This window comes from Pseudophryne corroboree, chromosome 3, assembly GCF_028390025.1.
Source record: "Pseudophryne corroboree isolate aPseCor3 chromosome 3, aPseCor3.hap2, whole genome shotgun sequence".
NCBI classification, from domain to species: Eukaryota; Metazoa; Chordata; class Amphibia; order Anura; family Myobatrachidae; genus Pseudophryne; species Pseudophryne corroboree.
The window spans coordinates 384,625,954-384,644,046 of record NC_086446.1 but is presented as its reverse complement, the minus strand read 5'-3'; the positions used below and the strand labels follow the sequence as shown (position 1 = coordinate 384,644,046).

The window sequence follows — 18,093 nt, the reverse complement described above, 5'->3', positions numbered from 1 at the left end:
TCTCTCTTTCTCTCTCTTTCTCTCTCTCTCTCTCTCTCTCCTGAGGCCCTCTCTCTCTCGCCGTCTCCAGTTGTTGCCATTAGCCAATCCGTATAACATTTCTATGAGATGGCAATCTTCTCTTGGATACTAACCTAAATAAAACATACCTTGATACTGTTGTCCACTGCTACTTTTTAATTCATTATCATTTTTGCATTTTTAAATACAATGTTCTTTTCATTCCATTGATAATCGTGAGATCATTCAAACTACTCCACTCTAGAAAGTGAATTTAATTGACATGAGCTGCTTTTGGGTGCTCTGCCGATGACTTATGGTTACATGTGCTAGTCATAATTTGATTGGCTTGTGGTGAAGATCCAAGAATGGTCTCCTATTTAATAATAGATCAGTAGTTTGATAGAGTCGCCTTTTATTTGGTGAAGAAATATTTAGCAATTAATCCTAGATTTCTATTGCCCCATTCATTTAAATAGCCTATTCACTCAAGTGGAGTTTCTACTTTCTACCTGTAGCACACAACTCCATTAATATTATTTACCTATAGAATTAAATGGGACAAAATACAGCACAAACCATTTGTTAAACGTGGTGGTTATTCTCGCCGGCCAGTATCCCATCTGTAAAGAGCTGCCGGACCTTAGGGTCAGGTGGAAGACTGATGCATACCTCCCAAGTCCCAACTGTCCCGAGTTTTTAATATATCTGCCTCCAAAATATTATTTGATTCCGCTGCTTGGAAGAATCATTTGGGTAATTTTGAAAGGATGCGGTCAGGATGTTGCCGCTCAAAATCCCAGTGCTGGAATCCCGACATGCGGCCAAAATGCCGGTGCCGGAACTCCAACATCATTTGCAATGCCAATGCCAGAATCCCGACCGCCGACATCCTGAACACAAGTGTGCCAAGGACTCCTAGCTTGTGCCCGAAGTGGGCAGGTTATAGTTAGACGGCGGGGAAAGAAGGGTTAGAGTTGGGCTGCAGGGAGGGGGTGTTAGGGTTAGGCGCCCATGGGGAGGGCTAGGGTGCGTATGTGTGTGTGTGGGGGGGGGGGGGGGGCTAGGCTGTGGTGTGGTGTAAGCACACTTCTCCGACCCCTGTCGGGATGCTGATATCCCATATCATGCCCCATTTTGAAGGTTAAGCAGTAAAGAATCCCAATTACACACCCAAAATCTGTCATTGGGTGTGTTGTGGTGAAGAATGTCTCCTATGCTGGTAACCGTTTGTGTATCTGAAATTCTTTTTAGTTTGTGGGAGCTTATTTCCAGTTTGGCAAAACACATACAACAAACTGATAGCAATTGCTGTTGTCTGATTAATAACTAAGGTGGTCATTCTGAGTTGTTCACTCGCTAGCCGTTTTTAGCAGCCGTGCAAACGCTATGCCGCCTCCCACTGGGAGTGTATTTTAGCTTAGCAGAAGTGCGAATGAAAAGATCGCAGAGCGGCGGCAAAATTTTTTTGTGCAGCTTTAGAGTAGCTTAATACCTACTCAGCACTTGTGATGACTTCAGACTGTTCAGTTCCTGTTTTGACGCCACAAACACGCCCTGGGTTCGCCCAGCCAAGCCTGCGTTTTTCCTGGCACGCCTGCGTTTTTTCGAACACTCCCTGAAAACGGTCAGTTGACACCCAGAAACGCCCACTTCATGTCAATCACTCTGTGGCCAGCAGTGCGACTCAAATGCTTTGCTAGATCTTGTGTGAAACTACACCGTTCGTTGTAATAGTACGTTGCGCGTGCGCATTGTGCCGCATGCGCAGAAGCGCCGTTTTTTTGCCTCATCGCTGCACAGCGAATGAATGCAGCTAGCGATCAACTCGGAATGACCACCAAAGTTACTTATTACAGGGGTGCTGACATATGTGGTCTGATACTCCCTTCACATCAAAATACCAGGTATGATTCGGGTTAATTAACACTGTTCAAGCCGTGTTTACAGCTACTGAAAAAAACTTTCACACCGCACGTTGGACCCGGGTTATTCCTGGTTTGGCGCCTTTCACACTGCACCAATGTATGTACTGCATAAAATTGAACATTACAGGCTCATAAAGATGGCTGAATATCTTTTAAAAAAATAAAAAAATCTTTATTTTCAAGAGAAGTTTTTTACAGTGTGCAATGTTCTGTAGAGCCAATAACAGCACATGAACTCATAATTTATTAACAGAATTGACACCAAACAAATGCACATCGACCATAAATGATTATAAATTATCAATGGTTGATTTGAAGATGTCAGATGGTTTTGCCGTCGATGGCAAATGGTTCTCAGCCATTGATGGTAGCGACACCACAGTGTCAGCCTTTTGCCCTGTCGACCTTGTACATGTCGAACTAAAGACCATGTCGACCTACTTACTGTCAACCAATAGTGGTCGACCTAGACACTGTCGACCTAAGTGTGGTCCACCCTATGATCCACACCCCATGAGATCATTATTTGATCTGAGGCAGACACAGCTGATTTCTGCTGCATTCGTTTGATATTAATTGGCATTAAAAAAGGATACTTTTTGTACAACACTTCTCATACAATTCATGCTATGACTTCCACAGGGAACACAGCGTTAGGATAAAGTGTGAATAAAATTCTCTTTGAAAAACCTGAATGGGATTTAAATGCAGGTTTGCAAGAATATATCTTCACTGTTCTGGAGGGATGCTGAGCATGACGGCAATTAGGGAGAGTAACAGCTCTTTCCTTAGCTTTACAGAGTGGCCGTGTGACCCATTGGGACCTCTTCCCTGATTCTCAACAACTAGAAGATAAACCGTCTGTCCTGACCTCACTTGTAATTGATGGGATGGAATGCCATGGAGTATTCTGTGTAGAAATACAGCTTACAATAGGGGTAATTCAGAGTTGATCGCAGCAGCAAATTTGTTAGCAGATGGGCAAAACCATGTGCACTGCAGGTGGGGCAGATATAACATTTGCAGAGAGAGTTAGATTTGGGTGGGTTCAGAGGCGGAACTACCGCCAGTGCAACCAGTGCGTTGCACTGGGGCCCGCCACTGTCCAGGGGCCCAAAGCATGTAATGAGTCAAACTGACTCATTACATGCCGCTGTGTGCTGCGGGCAACCGCTGCCCGCAGCACACAGCCGCCCGGACAGAGAGGAGAGGAGCGCAGCGGTACGAGGGAGAAGGTGGAGGAGGGAGCCACAGCAGCGCTTTACTACTGGTTGAGGTGCTGCTGTCCCTCTGCTTCACTATAGGCTGTCTTACGAGAACAGCCTATAGTGAAGCAGAGGGGCAGCAGCAGCAGCGCCTCCACCAATAACACAGCGCTGCTGCGGCTCCCTCCTCCACCTCCCTCCTCCTCCTTCTCTCCTGCCCGGGAATCGTGACCAGAAGCTGCACCGAGGAGCCTGAGCCAGCGGAGAGGGTAAGTATAATTCTTCCTTCTGTCTTTCTTTCTTTCTTTCTTTCTTTCTTTCTTTCTTTCTTTCTTTCTACAAAAAGGGGGAATCTGCCTGCCGGAATGTGTAAAAAGGGGGAATCTGCTTGCCGGAATGTGTAAAAAGGGGGAATCTGCCTGCCGCAATGTGTAAAAAGGGTGAATCTGCTTGCCGGAATGTGTAAAAAGGGTGAATCTGCTTGCCGGAATGTGTAAAAAGGGGGAATCTGCCTGCCGCAATGTGTAAAAAGGGGGAATCTGCCTGACGTAATGTGTAAAAAGGGGGAATCTGCCTGACGCAATGTGTAAAAAGGGGGAATCTGCCTGACGCAATGTGTAAAAAGGGGGACGCTGTCTGCCGTTATGTGTAAAAGGGGGTGGTAGTCATGTGACCGCCGGTCGGCTGACCGACAGTCACATGACCTCCTCCGTGAGCCCGACGGCTCACTATCCCGATGGTCGGCATGCCGACCAACAGGGACTATTTCCACTTGTGGGTGTCCACGACACCCATAGAGTGGGAATAGAACCCGTGGCGACCGCAGGTCGCCACCGAGCACGCAGCGTGGCGAGCGCAGCGAGCCCGCAAGGGGCTTGCTGCACTCGCCCCTCCCCGCCGGGATCCCGGTGTCGGTATGCTGCCGGGATCCCGGCGTCGGTAAGGTGACCGGCGGTCAGGAGACCGCCGGTCACCCGTACTACACCCGTAAAAAGGGGACGCTGTCTGCCGCAATGTGTAAAAAGGGGGAATCTGCCTGCCGTAATGTGTTAAAAGGGGGACGCTGTCTGCCGTAATGTGTTAAAAGGGGACGCTGTCTGCCGTAATGTGTTAAAAGGGGACGCTGTCTGCCGTTATGTGTAAAAAGGGCACGCTGTCTGCCGTTATGTGTAAAAAGGGCACGCTGTCTGCCGTTGTGTAAAAAGTGTACGCTGTCTGCCGCTATGTGTAAAAAGGGGACGCTGTCTGCCGTTATGTGTAAAAAGGGCACGCTGTCTGCCACTATGTGTAAAAAGGGCACGCTGTCTGCCGTAATGTGTAAAAAGGGGGCACGCTGTCTGCCGTAATGTGTAAAAAGGGGACACTGTCTGTTGTAATGTGTAAAAAGAGGAATCTGTCTGCCGTAAGGTGTAAAAGGGTCTCTACCTGGTGTAGTGGTGCTACTGTGCGGCGTAATTTGAATAATGGAGACTACTGTGCACCGTTTTATGAATTGGTATTATTTTGTGGCCACACCCCTTCCCCACGAAGCCACGCCACTATGTATTTTTGCGCGCGCCTACGGCCCCTGTTTTGCATGCAGGGATGGGGCTCTGATGCCGTTTCTTGCACACAGTGCTAAAATGTCTAGTTACGGCACTGTTGCTAGGTATCCATTTCTCTGGCCCCTGAGCAGGTCCCCCTCACCAGGTCCTCTCCAGGTGTGAGGGGGTGGACTTGGATGGAATGGGGGGCCCAAATAATTATGTCGCATCTGGGCCCACCGCTCGCTAGTTCCGCCACTGGGTGGGTTATATTGTTTCCGTGCAGGGTAAATACTGGCAGCTTTATTTCTACACTGCAATTTAGATTTCAGTTTGAACACACCCCACCCAAATCTAACTCTCTCTGCCTTAGTTATATCTGCCCCCCTGCAGTGCACATGGTTTTGCCCAACTGCTAACAAATTTGCTGCTGCGATCACCTCTGAATTAGGCCCAATGTCTGTACTGGTATAGCTAGTATATGAGCAGTGTTACTCTGTGTAGATTGCGAATATATAAAAACAGGTATTTTTCCTTGTAATATACAGTATCAGTGTGTGATAAAATAAAATTTTATGCCTTTACACCTGGTCCATTTGCTGTCAGATTGGGAAGGGGCATCTGTTAGTTGGTAAAAGCAAATAATTACAGGCATGATTCTGAGTCGCACGCTAAGCCAATATACATACTAGTGGCCGATGTTTTAAGTACTGTGCATGCATCCCAATTCCTATTGCACACAGACGCATTTGGATTCATGCAGTGGTGTAAGTATGGCGATACGGGCCGGTATGGCGTACCATTAAGCAATCAGCAGCCGGTACGCCATACTGCCTAACCACCTTGCTGCCGCTTTTAGGTCTAACTACTCCAGCAAAGAAATCTACAGTGCTCTGTGGCATGACCCCTCCTTCCATTTAGCCAGGGCTGCTGTGAGTGCAATGCGACGTCACGTCACACTCCCTGTCCTGGCGCATAGAAGAGCCTGCCCTGCTGTGTACTTCCTGCGGCGTTTGCCTGGCCTCACCGTCTGCCTATAGTTTAAGAAGGCAGAGGTGAGGGCGACTGCCAGTGAATGGGCTGAGATACACATAATGAAGAGGGGAGACTGAGAGACACAGAATGAAGGGGGGAGGCTGAGAGACGCAAAGTGAGAGTGATGGTGAGAGATGCAGGGGGGATATGATTGCAGGGACATCCGCAGCACTATGATGGCAGTGGCTGCCGCAGATCTACATTCTACATGCATTGTGCATACAAACGGCACAGAACGGCTCCCTAGTAGCCTCTCCAGTGTCACGTGACACTTCACGTTCGTGGCGCTGATGCAGGGACTTGGGATCCACTCTGGGCTATATGCACAGTGCATGCAAAAGAACACAGAGACCGGAGTATTCCATGAGGTGGGGGGTGGGGGGACTGCACTGTGTATCATGCATAGGGGGCACTGTGACTATATTTGGGGGGGGGGGGGGGGTGCTGGGTGAGAAGCTATTTTTTTTGGGGGTGGACCCCACAACTCAGTTGCCATTGGTCACCCATAAGCCTTCACCTGGCCCTGGATGATGGTATGGCTGAGAGACGCAAGTGGGAGGAGGTGACACAGGTGGCATGAGTCTAGCTGAACCTCTGTTGTATGATGGTGACCTTAGTTGTACTCCTACATAAACAGGCATCTTCTGGAATATGTTATCTCCTCCTAAATGAATAGTGAACACTGACTGAAGACACTGTGGGGCTAATTTATCACCAAGTTGTATCATACACAACAAAGTTTAAAACTCGTTGTGTATGATAAATCATGCTCCAGCCAATCAGCTCCTTAACTGTCATGTTTGAAAAATGACAGTTGGTAGCTGATTGGCTGGAGCATAATTTATCAAATACAATTAGTTTTAAAACTTGTTGCATATGATAAAACTCACTCATAAATCATCTTGTGTGTGCCCAGGGAAGATACGGTGCATCCGGAAAGTATTCACAGCGCTTCACTTTTTCCACATTTTTTTATGTTACAGCCTTATTACGCCCCATAAGTTTATTAAAAATAAAAAAACTAAGAAATCACATGTACATGAGTATTCACAGCCTTTGCCATGAAGCTCAAAATGGAGCTCAGGTGCATCTTGTTTCCTGAAATGTTCCTACGACTTAATTGGAGTCCATAAATTTAGTTGATTAAATATGATTTGGAAATGCACACACCTGTCTATATAAGGTCTCACACTTTCCAGTGCATGTCTGAGCACAAACCAAGCATGAAGTCAAAGGAATTTTCTGTAGACCTCTGAGACAGGATAGTCTCGAGGCACAAATCTGGGGAAGGGTACACAGAAAAATATCTGCTGCTTTGAAGAGTACAGTGGCCTCCATCATCCATAAATGCACGTAGTTCGGAACCACCAGGACTCTTCCTAGAGCTGGCTGGCCGTCTAAACTGAGTGATTGGGGAAGAAGGGCCCTAGTCAGGAAGGTGACCAAGAACTAATGGTCACTCTGTCAGAGCTACAGCATTCCTCTGTGGAGAGAGGAGAACCTTCCAGAAGGACAACCATCTCGGCAGCAATCCACTTATCAGGCCTGTATGGTAGAGTGGCAGACGGAAGCTACTTCTTAGTAAAAAGCATATGGCAGGCCGCCTGGAGTTTGCCAAAATGCACCTGAAGGACTCTCAGACCATGAGAAACAAAATTCTCTGGTCTGATGAGACAAAGATTGAACTCTTTGGCAGGGCCCGGTGCTAGAGTGTTTGGCGCCCTCCTGCAAACTATAAATTTTGCGCCCTACTACTGCCGCATCATAGTCATTGGCTCAAATTTAGTAAGCCGTAAAAGGTGATAATGTGAAGATGGATAAAGTACCAGCCAACCAGCTCCTAACTGACATGTTACAGGATGTGTTTGAAAAATGACAGTTACAGTAGGAGCTGGTTAGCTGATACTTTATCACTATTTATCTGTCTCCACTTTTAAGGCTTACTACAGGGGGAAGGGAGGTGACAATGAGAGGTAGAGAGTGACCAGCAGAGGGTGAAAACAGGATGACAGGGAGAGGGTGAGAGTCAGTGGGTGACAGGAGAGAGAGGTGACAGGGAAATGGTGAGAATCACAGGGTGACAGGAGAGAGAGGTGACAGGGAAATGGTGAGAATCACTGGGTGACAGGAGAGATAGGTGATGGGGAGGCAGTGACGTGCAGAGAGGTGAGGCAGGAGGGCAGAGCCTTTCCTGTCATACTAACATATAAGACAAAGTTTTGACTATATAAAGTATATGAAAATTACAAATAAGATATAAGAAATATCTTTTTGTATTATTCTAATAATTTTTATAGTCAAAACTCTGAAGTAAAAAATCTGTGAAAGTTACGAAAGTGCCGCCCCTGCCTATCTTTTCCGCACATCTCTGATCAAAACTCACCAGATTTCCAGCAATATATACTGCTGCACCTGTGTATAATGCCCACATGAACCCTAGGGCTCATATATTGTGTAAATCTGGCTCTGGTGCTAGATAGTGCCACCTGAGCAATTTACCTCACCGCACGTCCACCTGCAGGCGGCAGATTTTACAGGGCGTGCTGCAACCCCTAGTTAAATCCGTCTACTTGCCTGGGACAAAACGTCAGAGCTTCTCATTCCCCATCCACTACAAAGAGCCAAATTTGGAGCAGGAGGAGGGGAGCAGCAGATCCTACAAATCCCTCTCCAGGTAAATTTTGTGAAATGTAGCCCACAGGCTACAATAACTATCGCTATATAAAGATGGTGTCAGCTACTGGGGCTATATAACTCCTGAAAACATTGCTACAAATACTTCCATATCCTTTACTATTATCATCATTTACTTGTATGGCACAACAAAGGGTTTGCACTACCTTACAAAGTTAATAAACAGGAACAGCATAAAGCAGAACAAGAAAAAAGTGACTTACAGTACAAATCATAAGCAGTCATCGTAACCAAATAAGCAGTGGGACAGCAGAACCATTGAAAGCAGTGGGGAGAAGATGATGGTATATTGGGCCCTACACACTGGGCGACATAAGTAAAAGATATGAACGATCTCGTTCATTAATGAACGAGATACCGTTCATATCTTTCAGTGTGTGTAGGCACCAGCGATGAATGATGCGCGGCCCCGCGCTCGTTCATCGCTGGTGCCCCGTCGCTTCTACATGCAGGCCAATATGGATGATCTCGTCCATATTTGTCTGCTGTGCTATGGTGACGGGGAAGTAAAGAAACCTCACTCCCCCCCCCCCCCCCCCCTCCGGGTCGCCGCCAGGCGGCCTTATCCGCCATCGGGCAGCTCGGCGGCGGATCGTTAAATGTGTAGGGCCCTTAAGTGTGTATGGTGTGTAAAGTATACACAGTAACTATTGGGAGAGTTCTACCATGTCCAAACTCTATATGTTTCATGTCTAACCGCTTTGGGACATCCCATACAATCAGGAATGTCTTCAAGACAGTTTTTCCTAGAAATCTATATCTTTAGGAAAAATGGTCGGAATTGTTATGAACTGCTGTGGTAATCTTCCCAATAACTAATTAAGCAATTGGAATTTTCTAATTAGCTTATTTAGTCTTTAATTACCTTCCGCAACACTGCCTCTCCTGCAGTTCTCTTCTTCTTCAGCGTCACAGAGCAATTTTCCAGGGACCTGTCGGGCACAGGACAGGTACATACTATACCTCCTCCTCCTCCACACACAATACACTGCAGCCAATACCCTGAACCTCCCTCCCCACACACTACACTACCGCTGCTACCCTGCACCCCTCTCCACACACACACTACATTACACTACCGTTGCTACCCTGCACCCCTCTCCACACACACATTACAATACACTACCGCTGCTATCCTGCACACCTCTCCACACACACACACATTACATTACACTACCGCTGCTACCCTGCACCCCTCTCCACACACACACAGACACACTACCGCTGCTACCCTGCACACCTCTTCACACACACATTACATTACACTACCGCTGCTACCCTGCACCCCTCTCCACACACACACACACACACACACACACACACACACACACACTACCGCTGCTACCCTGCACACCTCTCCACACACACACACACACACACACACTACATTACACTACCGCTGCTACCCTGCACCCCTCTCCACACACACACACACTACATTACACTACCAATGCTACCCTGCACCCCTCTCCACACACACACACACTACCGCTGCTACCCTGCACCCCTCTCCACACACACACACACACACACACACACACACACACACACACTACATTACACTACCGCTGCTACCCTGCACACCTCTTCACACACACATTACATTACACTACCGCTGCTACCCTGCACACCTCTCCACACACACATTACAATATACTACCGCTGCTACCTTGCACCCCTCTCCACACACACACACACACACACACACACACACACACACACACACACTACCGCTGCTACCCTGCACACCTCTCCACACACACACACACACACACACACACACACACTACATTACACTACCGCTGCTACCCTGCACCCCTCTCCACACACACACACACACACACACTACCGCTGCTACCCTGCACCCCTCTCCACACACACACACTACCGCTGCTACCCTGCACCCCTCTCCACACACACACACACACACACACACACTCTACATTACACTACCGATGCTACCCTGCATCCCTCTCCACACACACACACACACACACTACCGCTGCTACCCTGCACCCCTCTCCACACACACACACACACACACACACACACACACACACACACACACACTACCGCTGCTACCCTGCATCCCTCTACACACACACAGTACATTACACTATTGCTGCTACTGTGCACCCCCTCTCTACGCACGCACACTACCGCTGCTACCCTGCACCCCTCTCCCTGCACACACACTACCGCCGCTACCCTGAACCCCACACACACAACACTGCCACTACCCTGCAGACTCTTTGTCCGCACACACTACACATGCTGGAGCTGGCCCAATGATCAGAGAGCGCAGCAGCGGGGAACAGATGACAGCAGAGCGCCAAAGCAGATGAACATTTCCCTTTTTCTTTCCTCGCAACGCTTCAAAGCAGAAAACCCAGCCCGCAACATGCTGTAAATATGCCACTTCTGACCCCTCCCCCACCTGCAGCACACACTTTATTTGCCACACCCCAGCACAAATTAATATGACACCCCCTCCCTGGCACACACGAATATGATACTATCCCCCTTCCCCAGCACATGCATACATGAATATAATACTAACCCCTTCCCCGGCACACACAAATATACTACCCCCCTTCCCCGCAACATGCATACATGAATATAATACTACCCCCCCCTCCCCAGACACATGAACAGGATGCAACTACCCCCCCTCCCCAGCCACATGAACAGGATACAACTACCCCCCCAGCCACATGAATAGGATACAGCTGCCCCCCCCCCCCCAGCCACATGAATAGGATACAACCCCCCCCAGCCCCCAGACACATGGCTAGGATACAACTACCCCCCTCCCCTGACACATGACTAGGATACAAACCCCCCCCCCCCCCCCTCTCCTTCCTTTGTTTATCAGCAGCAGACTTTACCTGAGTGTCAGCTCCTCTGTAGCTGGTGGCTAGTGCTCCAGGCTGTCACACTGGCTGGCTGCTCCTCCTCTCCTCACGACAGCTTGCTCCTCCAGACAGTGCACACACAGTCACATGTATATCATGTGACTTCCTAACTTCCTGTGGTGTCTCCTGTTTGACTCCGTAATAACTGATGGAAGGGGAGAGAGGGGGGCGGTGCCGAAGACCTGCTACATCTTCAGTGACATAGGGGAGGGAAGAGAGGAGTTGGGGGAGGCGATGCTCCTGCCTGTCTTCCACTGACATGGGGAGGAGCAAGGAGGAGAGGGAGGGGGAGCTGACTCACGCTAGGAGCTCACGCTGTCACAGTGACTTAGTGACAGAAGAGCTTCTGTTCACACTTGCGGCGCCGCTGCCTGTCACAGTGGCAGCCAGAAGCAACACGGCGCATCAGCAAAGCAGCAGAGCGGGGAGAGCGCCTCTCGATCCTGGCGCCTCCCTGCTTTACGGACCTTGCTGAGCGGATTGCGCCGGCTCTGCTCTTTGGCATGACTGCCAGACGTCATGGAGGAAACCAAGTACTGCTCGTTACCAGGCCAATATCATCCCTACAGTGAAGCATGGTGGTGGCAGCATCATGCTGTGGGAATGTTTTTCAGCGTCAGGAACTGGGAGATAAGTCAGGATAGAGGGAAAGATGAGTGCAGCAATGTACAGAGACATCCTGGATGAAAACCTGCTCCAGAGCACTCTTGACCTCAGACTGGGGCAACGGTTCCGCTTTCAGCAGGACAACGACCCTAAGCACACAGCCAAGATATCAAAGAAGTGCCTTCAGGACAACTCTGGGAATATCCTTGAGTGGCCCAGCCAGAGCCCAGACTTGAAGCCGATTGAATATCTCTGGACAGATCTGAAAATGGCTGTGCACTGACGCTTCCCATCCAACCTGATGGAGCTTGAGAGGTGCTGCAAAGAGGAATGGGCGAAACTGGCCAAAGATAGGTGTCCCAAGCTTGTGGCATCATATTCAAAACGACATGAGGCTGTAATTGCTGCCAAAGGTGCATCATCAAAGTATTGAGCAAAGGCTGTGAATAATTATGTACATGTGATTTCTTAGTTTTTTATTTTTAATAAATTTGCAAAAATCCCCAAAAAAAACTTTTTCACGTTGTCATTATGGGGTATTGTATGTAGAATTGGGAGGGAAAAAAATTATTTATTCCATTTTGGAATAAGGCTATAACATACAAAAATGTGGAAAAAGTGAAGCGCTGTGAATACTTTCTGGATGCATTGTACATTTCTTCAGAGGTTCCCCATTGCGAGAAACCACCATATAGGTAAGCTGCATATGGATTGGATAGGAATGCTCACAGAGTGATGAGAAATGGGTGGCGTGTCTCATGTTGACATGATCCTTTTTTCAATTGCCACACCTATTTTTTCAGTGTGCGCAAACAGCACCTCTAAGAAATTTAGTCTGCTTGCACCACTGGACGCAGGGAATGCAGATACAGTGAGGACACCAGTAGCCAACAGCAGCTGGTCGGAGGGTCTGTGTAAGAGGGGCGAGCATAGGACCCTGCCCCTCCACTGGTGCGCAGTATGTATGTATGTATGTGTATGTATGTATGTATGTATGTGTATACATGTATGTGTGTGTGTTTGTGTGTGTGTGTGTGTGTGTGTGTGTGTATGTATGTGTGTATATATATATATATATATATATATATATATATATATATAGTGGAAGACAAAACAAGCGGCACTCTAAGTCTGTCTGAAAATCAAGTGTATTTCACTCGAGTAGTGATCCGACGTTTCGGGGTCCAAGCGCCCCTTTGTCAAGGGGCGATTGGACCCCGAAACGTCGGATCACTACTCGAGTGAAATACACTTGATTTTCAGACAGACTTAGAGTGCCGCTTGTTTTGTCTTCCACTATCCATCTTCATCTGAGATGGCACCTAAGCACTGAGCCTTGGAGGGGGAGTGCCGGTCCTCACAGTCTTCCTCCCATATATATATATATATATATATATATATATATATATATATGCAGCTGAGCTGGTTATGTGCCTCCTCCTCACCCCCATTATCTGCATCCCCAGCAACGACCCCTCCTCCTCCCGGTCACTGCATTGCTCACCCCACAGAGGGTCTCGCTCTTTCCTACAAGATTGATTCACTTTCTTTCCCATCTGTAAGTGGCGGCACATGTCCCCGGTGCCTCCGCTTTGAGACCTGTGGGACAGTCTGGTGGTTCCTGCATCCGTTTCCTGGTTACTGCTACTACTTGTTGCTGAGTCCTGGGATGGCATGTAACCTGGGGTTGCAGCATATTCGTATATGGTGGGAGCAGTATACTGTATGTAGGAGTGGGGTGCCCTGTATCACTGGGGTACTTATAATGGCTGCGGTGTGCACGGGTCCAGGGGCGCCCACACCGCACACCCTTCACCTATTATTTGTAATACTTACCCTCCGGAGTCCCACGGCAAAGAAGCAGTGCATCACCGGTGTTTTGCGCATGCTCAGTAGGAAAATCACTGGAAAAATGGCCGCCGCACCATTTTTCCGGAGATCTGTGCTTGTGCTCTAGATTCTGGGACAGTGCTAGGCACCCTAGTGCCCAGAGTCACAGCACTGCCGCCAGGTAGCTAGGAAGGGGCCCTTGTGGAACATGCACGCTGGCCTCGTCCTCTCTAGATATGCCCCTGCCCTGTATATAGGGGGCACTATTTTGGAGTGCATATAGGGGCAGTATGTGGTGGGGGTTGCAGAATATGGAAGAGGTTAGGGGGTGCAGTGTATATAAGGGCAGTATACGGTGGGGGGTGTAGAGTACATTATGTGTGTGTGTCCATGTCCAGAACGGAGCTCTGACGGGCGCCCTCCAGTAGCAAGCTGCACCACCACCACATAGGTGACTGTATTGAAAAAATATGCGCCTCTCTCTCACTTTCCCTGTCTGCCTCTACCACACCACTCTCTCTCTTTCCCTATTCACCACTGTCTCTCTCTCTCTCTCTCCTCAGCCCCTTTCTGCCCCAACGCTACCGCCCATTCTCCTTCTGCCCCAGCCCCCTCTCTCATTTATGCAGTCAGTGTGAAACAGTCAGAGCAGTATTATCATAACTCCCAACTGTCCTGACTCCAGCAGGAAAGTCCCACTATTCGGATACTGTCCTGCTGTCCCAACTGCGGGACGCAGTGTCCCGCAGTTGGGTGAGCAAAGCAACCAGTGATCTCTGAATACATGCACACGGCATCTATTCATTGATGGGAGGTGAGCAGGGGGCTGTCCAGCTGCTCGAGAAGTGCTTTGCATGCCCCCAAAATGACGGAAAAAGGATCCATGCCTCAGGGCCATTCCCACTAGGCTAAAGCCACACCCTTCCCATCCGAGGCCATGCCCAATTCCCGTGCAGCCCACAGCTTCACCAAGTGAGTCCCGATTATCTACGTTGACAAGTTGGGAGGTATGGTTTTATTAATATTAGCAGCAGCAGGGTAGAAGGCTGTAACATCTCCCTGCAGTATCACTTTCACCTGTGAGTCATTTGGTCCGTGTGGCAGTCTCTAGTGGCCGCCGATGCACATAACTGAAGTGAGGAGCAGCTTTAGCCCTCTATTATACAAAAAATAATTTTATATATATATATATATATATATATACAAACAAATATAGAAAACCACGGCACTCGCCACCCCAGAAGTGGGGTGCAGTGTCTGCACTCACCACTCATGGGGTGGGGTGCATGCAGCCCATGGCCACCTACCCAAATACATACAAATAGAGAATTCAGCACTCACCATAGCAAGCTCACTTGTCCTCACAACATTTAGAACAATTGAGATTACACAGGGGTGCATGAAAAGGCCTATGACCACGGTTAATAAGAGTTAACCAAAGATTAACCCCATAATATACAAACAAATATATGAAGGTGGGGTACCTTGGCGAGCGGTATGCAGGCTGCCGTGCATTGGCCAATTCACTAACTAAACCCCCATCATTTATTTATTGATGTTGTGAGGACAAGTGAGCTTGCTATGGTGAGTGCTGAATTCTCTATTTGTATATATATATATATATATATATATATATATACTGTATGTGTGTGTGCAGAAATATGTATATTCATGCATACATACTGCTGTTGCTAGCAAGTGAAAATAAGCATTGGGCGGGTATCTTTAGTATGCATGATACAAGCCTTGCATTCTTTACATAACTACACTTACACTTGAGTGGCAGCTGCATTATTGCTTTCTGAGCCAGAGGCCTTAGTTACTTTGTGTAGATCAGTGCTGCAGTACACTGATGGTTTCTACAGGATGAGACCTAGATTTTTTTCAAAATTATCTGCTTTTTAAAGCTTTAATTGCGCAGGATCAAAAAGGATTTAGCAGTAGTGTCACCCTTCACGACATTACACTAATACATTATTTGAAATATCTTTTCAGTAATGACAGTATTTAGGGGCTTATTCAGGTTGGATCGCAAATCGCGATCCAACCGGAATTATTACGATCGCCCTGCAGGCGCAGGCATCCGTACTTTATGCGGGGGGGGGGGGGCAGAAAATGTGATCGCATCTGCCTGTCAATCAGGCAGAGGCAGTCGCTGGGTGGTGGTTGGGTCAACGCTCCGTTTCCAGGGCGGAGGCTAAGCATTGCGGGGTGGTGCGGCACAAACATGGGGTGGTGTGGGCGTGATCGTGTCCCCGAAGCCGCCGCAATCGAAAACATGGCGGCGGGCCTCCTGCATCTAAGCTGCGCCGGCATCAGGCATCCTCTGTTTCTGCTAACAAGCAGAAATTGCAATGCGTTCGCAATTTCTGCTTGTTGAAGAGGGGGGAGGCGGCGGGCAGTATGCTGGGCGGCCTTGCCCTGCTATGAGCGGCCTCCAGCATTCTAGCAATAGTATTGCAAATTCTGCTAATTAGCAGAATTTGCAATCCTTACTGAATTAGGCCCTTAAGGCCAGTACTCACCAGCCGATGCGGGAGAGATGTGTGCTGAGCGAACCGCTCAGCACACATCTCTCCTGCCGCTCAGCACAGCGCGATGTGTGCTGAGCGTGCAGGGGGGAGACGGGGGGGGGGCTCATTTCACCCAACAGGTGAAGTGAGCGACCTGCTAGATTGGCCTGCAATCTAGCAGGCCAATCTAGCAGCAGCGTTAGCGATGCGCGGGGTTGCGCATCGCTATCACTGTGAGGGGTACACACGGAGCGATCTAAGCAATCTAGTCAGATTGCTTAGATTTTAAGCAGCGATCGCTCCGTGAGTACCCCCCTTAAGTCTGCAACACAAGAGATCATCAGTGTCTGCATTGTACAGTTTTTATTTTTCTCTCCTTTATAGTAAGGTCCTTTTTAGAGATCTGAAAGTGAAATGGTTAAAACAGAATGACAAAACTGGCAACTCTGGTTTGTTGCTCTCAGGACTGACCAAGCAGCCACAACACCATTGTTTTCAAAGGCAGCAGAGAGAAAATGTAGCAGCTCACATTTCGCTGAACATATGCTGGTTTCTACAGTTGCAAGTTGAGTAAACTCTGCATTCAGTCCTGTGTAAAGAACAACATTGCTTCGTCATGGAATATTCTGTGTGTTTCCCTTCAGCGGTATATCCGATAACTGCATAAGTGAGTATGGGAGATTTCAGAAGCTCTGGAACAAGGGATCAGGGGTTAGAGGTGGCGATTTCTGTGCTCATAAATGACATACTGGAAGTGTACAGGGTGGTGGATACTGTACATAGAATAGTGTCACCATGTAGGAGGTCAGTGCTATGCATTCTAAGCATAAATTAAAAATAGCTAAACTTCCATTACACATAGAAATTGTTACTGTTAATTACCAGTCATATTTTTTTTTTATTTCGATAATGTTAATAATACTGTACTTTTATATGTGCATGACATGTATTTGGTTCCTTGTTTATGTTCTCTAAGTTTATTTAAAGTTAATTGTTCTTTGAAAGAATGTTTAACTGTCCTCTTGTGCATATGTAATGTGCGTTTAGAAATACAGTATATACTGTATAAGCGGTATATGTTCAAGATCCTGGCAGTCCAAATACTGATGACTGTGTTCTGGCGGTTGTCGGGTATCCAACACCAACGCCAGAATCCAAACCAGGTCAGCCTCCCGCTCCGGAATCCCAAAGGTAAGTATAGCCCGGAGGGTTAAGATTTGGCAGCCGGGAAAGGGGGGGGGGGGGGGGGGTTAGGATTGGGTTTAGGCATGACTGGGGGGTGAGGTGTTAGGGTTAGACTGTGGAGGGGTGGGGGGGGGGGGGGGGGGAAGAGTTAGGCTGCGTGGAGGGGAGTTTACATTTAGGCACTAAGGGTTAGGATTAGGCTGCGGAAAGGGAGGGGTTAGGTTTAGGCACTAAGGGGGTCATTCAGACCTGATCGCACGCTAAGTTTTTTTTCTGCGATCAGGTCAGAACTGCACATGCACCACAACGCGCATGCGCGTCGTACAAGTACAAAGCGGATCGTTGCCCAGCGATGGATTTTACGACAAATCCGTTTGCACAACCGATCGCAAGGCGATTGACAGGAAGAGAGCTTTTGTGGGTGTCAACTGACTGTTTTCTGGGAGTGTTTGGAAAAACGCAGGGGTGTCCAAGCGTTTGCAGGGCGGGTGTCTGACGTCAATTCCGGCCCCAGACAGACTGAAGTGATCGCAGAAGCTGAGTAAGTTTTGGGCTACTCATAAACTGCACAAAACTTTTTTGTACAGGGCGGCTGCACATGTGATCGCACACTTGCAAAGCGAAAATACACTCCCCTATGGGCGGTGACTATCTGCTCG

At 48.2% G+C, this 18,093-nt stretch overlaps 1 protein-coding gene and 1 long non-coding RNA gene across 10 annotated transcripts in view; one reads left to right on the top strand and one right to left on the bottom strand.

Annotated features, from left to right (window-relative positions):
- The window catches only part of LOC135055673 (uncharacterized), a 261,242-nt gene extending 249,840 nt beyond the window's left edge, over positions 1–11,402 (bottom strand). For all 4 annotated transcript variants that reach the window (XR_010243788.1, XR_010243790.1, XR_010243789.1 and 1 more), the window contains exons 1-2: positions 11,274–11,402; positions 9,251–9,317 (exon numbers count right to left, since the gene is read on the bottom strand). This is a non-coding gene — a long non-coding RNA (uncharacterized LOC135055673). The remainder of the gene's footprint in view (positions 1–9,250; positions 9,318–11,273) is intronic.
- The window catches only part of TANC2 (tetratricopeptide repeat, ankyrin repeat and coiled-coil containing 2), a 1,023,243-nt gene that overhangs the window by 325,521 nt on the left and 679,629 nt on the right, over positions 1–18,093 (top strand). The window lies entirely within an intron of this gene.